Genomic DNA, 11,443 nt, shown 5'->3' with positions numbered 1-11,443 from the left:
TATTGTCTCAGTAAAGAGTATTTTGGTCTGGATTTTCAACTTTTCCTGAGCATAGGATTTAAATCGTCACAAAACCTGCTTAAATAGATTCTAATGCTGAGGTGTGTAGAGCTGAATAAACAACAAAAAGAGACAAGTTTTAAACCAGAACATGGATGTTTTATTGTCAAGAGAGTCAGCCAGACCATATCTGAAATATGTAGACTTTAAATTTAGCAAATGGCTGTTGCTATGAAGTGCTTTGGAAAAGACTAAAATACAGTTGCTAGGAGGATCAGAGCTTTAGAGATCTATAGAACTGGGAAGGCAATAAAGAGCGAGCGAAAGAGAAAACAAGAAGTAAGGCTGAAGTAAAGTTTTTACCTTTCACGCTTGGGATAGCCATGATGTAATTCTGTTGAACCTGACCTGAGAAGAACAGTCGACAAGAGAAGCTGTTTCTTGCTGAAAGGGAGCAAAGGAAACAGGCCCGTACTGGTGCAGGGTTGTGGCACGCAGACTCAGATCCAGGAAATGAGGAATTAGCATGGAGCCATTCGCGTGAAAGATCAGAAAACATACTGTGTGGGATAATATACCGTGAGAGGTCATTCCTACACTTGTTATGAATTATTTTAAGACATAAAGAAACCAAGTCTATGTTTCTGTCTGTCTGTCTACCCATAGTGGAACTTTCTGGTGAAACCAGATACCAGGTTTTTTATAGTCAGACTAAGTGGAAGTTGAATTTCCTCTCCAAAATATCGTGAAAATTATGATTTTTGTTAGAATGAATCTTTGGCTTAGGATTGCTTGAAAGACACTGTGTGGATCACTATTGTGCAGCAAACTACTTAGGTCCCATTAATTCAATCCATAGAGGAAAATGATAAAGGACGGAAGTAGAACTAAGACATGAAAGCTTTACATCTCTTTTTTTTTTTTTTTTCTCTTGTTTGTTTGTTATTCAGTCCTGATAATTCATGGGGTTTTGAATAATTTTCTTTGTGAACGCTGACTTACACAATTGGTATATAATGTATGCATCATGTTAGCTTAAGTTTTTGGTAATTATGGAAATCTGCCACCGTTAGAGCTGCCTTCTGCTTCCATTCTTGTCTCTGACTTTGGTGGCTGAAATTTCTTTCAGTGTCATAAAATTTAGGGTTGTAAAATTCATATTGTAACTTTAACAGCCACATCTGTTTTAAACATTTTTGTTTTAAGAACTCGATGTGAATTTAATGACAAGGCAATAAAAGTAAAAGTTGAAGGAAATTATCACAGATTTGTAAAGCCGTAAGATATGTTTCTGCACTTCTGTGGGCCATCAAATTACAAAGAAACAACTCAATTGCTTTTATTGTAGCAATTCTGCTCTTAAAGCATTTCATAGTTTAATCTATTAGCAAGAATTAACATTTCATTTACATCAGTATTAATAATGACAATTATACCCAGGTGTAGGATATTGTGATTAGTATACAGACACCCACACCATGTTCAGAAAAAAAATAATTCTCTACTGTGCTGCCACTGTGTTTGACAGTAATAAATGATAAATTATCAACATATTTTGTGTGCCAACAAATCAATCTACAGAATCAAGAATGTAAAAAGAATCACTTTTGCCTTCAGTGTCCTGCTACAGATCCAACCTTTCGGATGGTGCAAGTCAGGATGATGTGGCTGCCTACCGTTACTCACTCCCATCTGTACAGCAGAATCACAGAGTGCTGAGGGTAGAAGGCATCTCTGGAGATCATCTAGTTGGTTGCTCAAGACCATGTCTAGTCGGGTTTTGAGTATCTTCACAACTTCTCTGGGCAACCTGGTCCAGTGTCTGGCCACCCTCACCATAAAAAATCATTTTCCATATGTTTTAATGGAATTTTTTGTGTTTGATTTTGTGCCCACTGCCTCTTGTCCTGTCACTGGAAACCAGTCATCCATCTTCTCATCTGCCTCCCATCAGATATTTGTACACATTAATAAGGTCCCGCAGGAGGCTTCTCTTCTCCAGGCTGAACAGTCCCAGCCCTCAGCTTCTCTTCGTATTTCGGATGCTCCGGTCCCTTAATCATCTTTCTTGCCCTTTTCTGGCCTCGCTCCATTATGTCCATGTCTCTGTTGTTCTGGGGAGCCCAGAAACCTTTAATAACAGCCCATCAGAAATGATAAACTTAATCTGATGTTTAGTATCTCTGACATTAGATCTCCTGGTCCTTCTCTGCCTCTCCTCCTGGGCCTTTTCTGTCTGATGTCTGTCTCTGCTGATAAATGGAGACCAAATGGAAAGCTGTAAAAATCTGTCCTACAAATCCTTTAATGTTGCATGTAATGTTTATCAAATCAGAGTCACATAAACATTTATGTAAATCAATTAGGAGCGAGCAGCCAGCATTCAGGATTGCTTGCAGTATCACTTTCATACCTAAAACCCTCTAGGCAGACCTGGTTAACCCAGTCAATATGTTACAAGCTGTCTCAGTGCCATCTTTTATATATGTTTGCAAAACTCATTATGGCAGAGGAAAGGCAGGGGTTTTAAAGAAGAAATTCAATGACTAGAAGTATTTCAGCAACCTATCCTGCCAAATATAATTGCTACTGTGGCCTGACTCTTGGCATCTGGTTGTGGCTCAGTTGTTATGGCTGTCAGTTTGGAGAACCGTCAGTCTTCTACAGTACTTAATAAAGCCATTATAAAGAACTCTTTCTTAGATGAGATTTTGCAAAGAAACACAGGCTCTAGCTCACTGACATCTATTTCAGATAAAGTGATTTACTAAGTATTTACAAGTGAGTTGCTGCTCCTGGCATTCAGAGCTCACCACCAGTGCAATAGTTAAAAAGTTTGTTGAAAACAGGTCTGCTCAGGATAGATTTAGAATTGCTTCATACAGTAGATCAAAGATAAGAAAAATAGTAGCACTGCAGGTTTAAAATGTAATTTGATCCTTAGAGGGGCAACACTGAGCTCAAAGGAGTTTCTGTTACACCAGTAAGTGATGCAGTAAGTTACCATAATACAGGTTTATCGTGCTCAGAGCTGCACTGTTTTCTTGCTCTATCATTTTGAGATCATTATCTTCAATTCATAGATATGACATGGAGCAAATGCATGAGGAATGCATATTTCACCCGTTCTTTTTAATTGCTCAACATAACTTATGTATAGGCAGGGTATGGCTTTCCACTGGCAAATTGACATACGTTTCTGCAATTTGTCTGTTTTGTCTGCAAAATTCCGTGGATTAAGTTAAAAGCATCTGCTGCAAATTTGATCCTAGTAGCCCTGCTTGGATATAGAAAGGTGCTAATAACTTGCCAAAATTTATGGAGCCTAACGCTGTACTCTCTGAAGTCTTGAGCTGATAAAAAAGTTTCAAAACTGATTTTTTATATTATAGACTTGACTTCTGTGTGATAGTTTGTCTAATAATTAAGCACATCTCACACAGGAACTTCACATACTCATCATTTACTTTCTCTGTTATTTTTGGAAGATCTGGATTGGTAGACACTAAAAGAGCACAATTTATAATAGAAAATATTATCCCAATTCGACAACAACCGTAGTCTTCATTTTCTATGAAGTCACAGGTCAAAACTTGCACAATAGTGGGTCAGCTGAATTGCAAGTGGAAAATATAGGACAATCAGCTAAATTTGTGAGAGATACTGGATCTACTCCATTTCTTAAGAAAAATGTCCTGAGATCACAGTGGAGACAGTAATTTAGTTATATGACTTGTAGATATATAATTTTGTCATTCATAATGCAGCAGTGTCATATTTAATAAAACTGAGAGTGCATTAAGCACTTTTGCCTGATTAATACGTTATTCTTCAGTGCTTGCTATGAACAAAATGAAAGATCTACAGAAAACTTTCCTTTTTGCATTTCTTTTTAGTGCTATTTTCTATCCTCAGAAAGCCTGGGATGATACTTGCTGCCTTTTAGGGTAGAGAAAATAAAAATGTGAATGCTGCTCTTTGATTTTAATGAAGTCAAGGGCATTCAAAATCATTATTTTTGATTTATTTGGATGTAAAAAAATACCCCAAAGGCCACTCTTTCCTTCAATGGAACTCATATTTACCTCCTGATTTCAATAGGTGTTATTACAGTTTGAAACTGAGATTGAATTTTTAAAATCTAAAACCACAACAAAAAAAACTCAGTCAGAAAATTGCAGAAAGAAAAGAAAAACTCTGACATTTGTTCCATTTTTACCAGCAGCAGTAGGTTTCATGCAGAATTAATGAGAGAAGAATTTGAATCTAAAAATGTAATTTGGTTTCTTATTACTCTTTTCTGTCACTTCCACTGAAGAAACAGACTTACAATACGTCTTCGCTTGCTTAATGCTATTGCTAATTGCCCAGATGGGACTCTGAGAGACCATTAAGTGTCTATTGATTGCAATCAGCTTGCCTATGACAGATGAAGTTGGCTCTGGTAGGGTTTTTCTTTTTTTTTTTACCCTGTCTGGTGCTGTAAACTGAGGTCTTTATGCTCTTGCTGACCGTGACTTTCCTGCGTTGACTCTCATACCTTTTTCCAACTTTCCTGGTACTTTTTGTTACTCGGACAGCTGAGCCTGTCTGGTGGCAAGTGCTGTCCTGCGTGGTGGGTGCACCTAGCCCTGTGACTGTTTAACTCCTGAGCATCCGTGCTGTGCGCTTGCTGGGGTTCAAGTGTTGAGAAATTCCACATGGTGAAAATACTGTTTTGTAGGAGTGATGACTGCCTGGGGCTCTGCACCTGCGCGTACACACACCACCTTAACGGGATCCGGTGTCGGCTCCCATGGTCACTTCTTTCCCAGGTAAAATATGGCATGTAATGTTTTCCTCAAGAGTCATTACCACTTTTGTGGATGAAGGTGTGCCAATCCCGTTTGGTTGTTAGCAACATGAATTTGAAACTGCTTAGTGAGTCATCCATGCTTTACTCGAAAAGTGTGTTGCATTCACTACCCCTGAGGAAGGGTACAAGGCCTGCTCAGCCTCCCTCTAGTTGGAAACCTCAATCTCCAGGCAGCATTCAGTATATTGTTCAACAGCTAAAGAACTTGCTCTGTTAAAAATAGAAGCTGTCTACAAATAACGAGGAAGAAGGAGCTGGGGAAATGTATGATTTCAAGAGCACAGGAGGTGGGTGGTGGGACTGAATGGAAAAGAAAAATGAGAAACACTGTGTAGGGAGAACAGATGCAGGGGAAAAAATGAAGAGAAAATTATCCTATGGAAATGAAAACGAGGTGGTAACAAAACTGTCTGAAATAGAAAAGGAAGTCTAGAGTTATAAAATGAGTAAAAATAGGTGTGATCATGGAGGTGGGGAAAAAGGTACCGTTTCCCAGTAGCCCTGGTGTCTCTTTGGGCAGCCTGTCCTGGTGGGACTGGAGACCCCAGGATGGGACTTTGTGCAAGGGAAGGGAAGGACTGGAGCCCAGGAGCACACGTGAAAACAAAGCTCCCTGGTCTGCAAGATGATAATTGTGGCATCTGCGGGAAATGCTGCCCTATAATGACAGGTCAATGTAATCTCCGTAACTGGCAAACGTGTTGCGCTGATCGCTCATGCTCTGACCACTGTCAGTCAACAGACTGGCATCAGGTTTTGTTGCTTCCCCGTGTTCACAACTGTTACTTTTCGTTTCCGTCTGTTCAAATCCTAATTTGACCATCCCGAACATGCCATGTGTAAACCTCATCCTTTTCTGGCTATTTCCTCAGGAGGGACAACTGCTTGCCCTGCAGCCCCCTTGTTTTCAATGCACTTGAAAAATTGTTGTAACACATTGAGCTGTGCGATCAGATTTCACCCCGTTTCGGGGGCCTGCACAGTCTCTCGTGAGATGCCTCATTGATTCAAAGCACTTACAGTGACCTACTGGACTCTGTGTAATATAAGGTCTGTTGTGTCGAGGAAATGTTCCATCTGTGTGTGCCATCCAGCAAACGGCTTGTCCGCACCAAGGTCAATGCCGGCAGCTCAGCCTGCAAAGCTGTTGCTCGTGGGTCTCATCGTACGATGCTGTGTCTGGAGTTGTACGTGGAATGGGCACGAATAGACATGTGTGGGTCCATGCAGAGAGCACGAAGCACGTGTTAATCTCTAGCAGCCAAAGGGCAGGGAGAACTGGAGACAGACCGGCATTTTTACAGCCGAGTGATTCAAATTTTGCTCTTCACTCAAGGACCAACCTTGTCTTCACAGTGGCATGAACTTAGGGCTGAGTTTGGCCTTAGATACTTAGTAAAGGAGAGTCCAGGATCTTCTTGGGTTGGAAGTATGTTATGTAAAAATAATGGCCAAAGTTTCACAAGACTCCGGCGTGGCTGAGTGAGCCCCACTTTCTGTATCAGTCAAGTCTGAGCCGTGGACCTGCTGGCTCCTGACAGATTTCCAGTGCCAGACAGAACTAGCTCCCTTAGGCTGCTCGGGGATGGGGTGCAGGGTGTGGGCTCTGCCTTCTGCAGCCAGCTGGGCCCGCTGACCCCTCTCCCAAACGCAGCTGCTGGGATACCCAGGTTTAGATGCAAACAGAAACTCTACGCCCTCCTCCTCTGCAATCCCCCGAAGGGAAGGAGCACATTTACCATCTGCACAGCACAGGTGTGGGTCCCCGTGCAAACGCCCCGCACAACCTGGCAGAGCTCGCACACTGCCCCGATTGTTCTGCGGGGCTGCCCGCTCCGGCGCACAGCTGCAGGGAGACGGCCATCTGCACGAGCAGAGCCGCTGCGGCGGGGTATGGGCAGACCTTAGGCTTAAGTAGCAGCCATTCAAGAGCTGACATGAACTAATTTATGAGAAATTGCTTTTAGCAGGTGCTAACCTGTCTCGACCACGGATAATAGGATAGTCGCTATTGGGAATCAAACCAAAGAGCCATAAAACCTGAATATCATTACGCAGTTTGCTAGAGAGCACAGCTGTTGCACTGTCATCATTTCTCTCCGACGAAGACGCACCAATTCCTACTGAATTCTGGCCAACTAAATGCCGGGAATTAGAACCACACAATCACTGAGCAGCAATTGCCACTTCAATATTATTCAATTCTATCTCTGTGTGTGCGTTTCTCTGGTTGCCACGTTGCCACATGCACTTGACACCTACTGCAAATCTCTGTTCTTTGCTTATGCCCTCACTTCTATTTCTCTGCTGCAGTTAAAACAAGAAGTGAGGGTTTTTTCCCCTTCAGTCTCACCATATACGTCACTAATAGGACTTTTCAAAACTTTGTCAGTCACCTTCCATAACAGCCTGAGGAATACTGTAGGGACACCTCTAGTAGCTGGATACAGGATATTGTATTTCTTAGTTTGTCCAGTTGAGTAATTGCTTGGAGTAGCTTTGTGGACTTGCGCAACTGTTACTTGGAAGGAAGAGAAAAGCCAGTTGGGGAATCAAAATATTTCTAGAGTGACTTACAGAAGAATCAGGTTAAAATCAACAGGTCAGAGTTTGATTTGAGATCATAAATTAGGTGCCTGGAGAGAATTTGTTGGAAGGAACAATATTCAGCATATTGAAATAATTTGAAAAAACACTGTTTATTGATGCAACATTTTTCACCATTAAAATAAAATGTTGCTCCTGCTTTTTGCACTTAATGCATTTTAGCTGCAAGATACTGTTGAAAAAAAGGGTGAGAATCAAAGCTATTAAACGCTCCCCTTGTTGTCTCTCTTATTCCGGAGAATGCATTCCTGGAAGTGATACTCTTTACTGGTGCTACAGCGCTGGATCAGCGAGCTCAGTTCTCACCCTGGAAATCATCTGCCTGCAGCAGGTAGCAGCAAGGAGCTGAGCCTGGAGAGGAGCTCATGTGGGCAGCAGCCCGCGTGGCGAGCAGTGAACTCCGCTCGTCAGTCTGGCATCTTTCACTAACACCAAATTTGCTTTAAGGATGAAAAAAATGAAGCCAGAATGTGGTTGAGAGTGAACATATGTTGGAAGTTCAGGTTAGGTAATACAATAAGCTCTTCAAGAGTGGATTCTCTTTCTTCTCAATGTAAATAAATACTCATGATAGCCCCGGACATATTCATTTTCTTGCGATTCTCCCCCTTCCTTATCAGAGGTGGTGTCCTGTGCGTTATTGACGTGGGCTCATTTGTGAGACTGTGCTCTTGTCCATATGTGCAAGTCACTTAATAAGATGAGAAGCAATGTGTAAAATAACAAGAGTGTTGATGTAAAGTTCTCAAATGGCCAGCACTGGGATTAATAGTTAATGGCCTATTGACACAGAATATTTATTGATGAGCAACATAGGGTTCCAGTAACACCAATACAGGCTTGTTTTGGAAGGTTGCATCCTTTTTTAAAAAAAAAAAAAAAAAAAAATCATCATGTAATTAGTAAAATGCATTTTATTGGTGTCTGTCACAGATTCTCTTACTATGGTTATGGAGAAGTGTTCACTTTGAAAGAAAGAATTTGAGGGAAAGAAAGACCCTCTAAAATCTCAGTAGATTTTTTTGAAAGGCCTGATGAGATTGTTACTGCTAACAACTCTTTTAGAAATGTCTGGTAAGTTAATTAAGAGGAAAATCAAATTTTGTGCTTTGGGGTATAAATTGATCAAAAAAATCTTTCCCATGCACAGCTGTCTAGTTACGTATTCAAAATGCAAATCCATGTACATGTGAGTGAGTGTGATTTTCCCACCCTTGGAAACATCGGTAAGCGGGAGCGGCAGAGTGGACCAACACCATCTCCACCCCATGTCACCAGAGACGGGAGCAGCCCTGACTTAACGGAGGCAACGGTCAGATGGAGCAGCACCAGGCTGTGCTATGGCTGTGCAGGTTGTTCAGAGGAGGAGAAGGGGTTACCTCTGCCCTAGGTTCCTCCTGATCAGCCGGAGTCTGGTCGTTGGCATCATGTGGTGACCCAGTGCACGTGCTGTGGGTGTGTTTCTCTTTTGGAGCAGACCTGCAGCCATTGTGATAAAGCAGTGGTGCTTCAGTGTGCCCAGATTCTGGTATGGACTAAGCATGGCTTTGCTCAGGAAAAGAAACTAAGCCACTCTGTACCTCTACAGAGGACAGCGTCAGTGCACCATCGGCTCTGCTCCGCTGCTGGCAGTGTCATCACGCCGAGCTGTGCTCCCAGCGCGGGCGTGCAGAGCCAGGGGCTTCACCTGCTCCAGACCTCTCAGCTCTCCTGACCACCAGCACACCAGGATTACCGGGGACACCGCGTGAGTTATAAAAAACAGACCTTGACTCTCCACTCACAAACTGGAGATGAAACTAATTATGTTTTTATGGTAATTGAGCAGACTTAATGAAATAAGCTGGAGCAAATGGGTGAAGTTTTAGAATAACTCTTCCAAGGTCAACAATTCTTTGGGGAAACTGTTCCCCTAGACTCAATTTTTAATAGCAGTGTGCTTTACACAATTCTTCACAGAAGAATGCTCCCAGGATAAGTAGTCAGTGGAGTTTCTGACTCCAGAACTCCCTCGATGTGACTGAGGGAGCTGGGTCTGTACAAAGGCTCGGTGCTCTGCAGACTGCAGAAGGCTGGCAGTGAATGGGATGGGAAACCTCAGGGAAAAGTCAGCTCCTTCCCCAAATTACTCTGTGGGTGACAGTCAGGGCTGCAGCAATGTGTACTTGGTATCCCTTCCTGATCACTGCAGTAGATACAAACTTATCTTCGCAGCTCATGTATAATATTTCCTGACAGATTCCTACAGATTTTATGTGCTGTTGTTTTAAGGAGACCAAAAATGAAACAAGTAGAATAACATAAACTTGTTCACTGGGCAGGAATGCCAGTATTGATATATACCTACATGGCTGTAGAAGCAAATATAACCTTATAGATGTAGATGCATAAGTGCTAACATACACAGATTTTATAAATCTACAAACATATATACCCACACCTATGTGACAATCCGTACAAATCTGTGATAAATGCACGTTCTTGCTCACGGATACCCATGCCCTGGTACACGTGTGCACAGACATGTACACAGATGCCACCTGTAATTTTAGACCAGCTGACACGTGCACACACACATCCGACAGGTATCAATGAACTGACCTCTAAGCCTGGGCAAGTGAATTGAAACCTAGAAGCAGCAAGGCTGGGGCTTTTAATGAAGTGAATGAGAAATGAAAAAAGAGAGATTGAAAGTGCCTGGTGCTGTGATACATAATTGATGAGACTCCAAGCAGGGCTTCAGTGTCTAATAAATTATTAAACACTGACTCATTAGGGAAAGATTTCATTATAGGATAATTTAATTAAACGACAGACAAAAAGAGGAAAGAGCTTTAAGGGACTGAGTCCTTCTGTTTTTTCCACTGTGACACTGATGATTTAAAGAGAGAGGAGCCAAGAAATGATCCTGGGGGTGGGGAAGTTGTTTACTGTGCGCATGAGAGGACTGAGCCTCATTTTCCTTGATGCTTACATGTTCATTTTCCTGTGGCAAAGTGGATGTGAGCTTTTGTTGTTCTGGTTTAAAGGCATTTTGCCGCCACTTTTCCTTGGTGTTGAAAAGACTGCCCCAATTGCAGGGCAGCTGAGCACTGGTCCTGGCAATGCTGTCCCAACTGGTGACAGAAATGAGATTAATGGCTGTGGTCCCTGGAGGGTGCAGAGCTGGAGCCAAGGTCAGGCTTTGCTCCGAGGGGCTCTGGTGGGACCAGGACTGGGGTGACTCTGGTTGGTCCCTCACCAGCCCCTGCTCCAGGGGACGGGACGGCACAAGAGGGCGTCCAATCTCAATTTTCAATCCTGACGAGGCCAGAGGCCTTGAGCAGAGCCAGATCTCCATCCTGAGCAGGACAGAGGGTTTGGGTGCCACCACCAGCGCCATGGACTGCCTTTGGCTGACCTCTGTACCTGCCCAGGGCACCTACCTGTTGTCTTTCAGAGGCAATAAAGTCCCTCTTAATATCACTGTACAAGTATATATGGAAGGCAGCATACAAGACAAAGGCCACTCGTGGTGTGGCTCACAGGTGGATGGCATCACCAGCCCAGAGAACTGGAGCAGAAGGAAGAGCCAGGTCAACGCTCCTCACCAGCTCAGGTGTGTTTGGATCCAAGGGCTTTTTATTTTTTTGATCCCCATTTAAAGAGAATTACGGTACCATCCAGATCCCTGAAGACAGGTTGAAGGGACACTGAGTTCTCTCACAAACATTTGGCAGCAGTGAGAGGGCTCTCCGAGGCAGGGCTGGGATGTGCAGCCACAGCTCCCTTGGGTTCCCATGTTGTCTGGCCTCTGTGGAGGGGAGAGCTCCCAGAATCACTCTGCGGGCACTGCGGAAAGCAGGAGCAGTGAAAAGAGACTGAGTGTTTGACATCTTCCCATGATTGGAAGGGAGATACGTTTTCATTTCAGGTTTTCATCACCAGGACAGAAATTTGTACGAAGAGTGACTTTTTTCTTCTCTTTTCCTACAGGCTTTT

The sequence above is a fragment of the Grus americana genome, chromosome 17 (genome assembly GCF_028858705.1).
Source record: "Grus americana isolate bGruAme1 chromosome 17, bGruAme1.mat, whole genome shotgun sequence".
NCBI lineage: Eukaryota > Metazoa > Chordata > Aves > Gruiformes > Gruidae > Grus > Grus americana.
Note: the sequence above shows the minus strand (reverse complement) of the source record.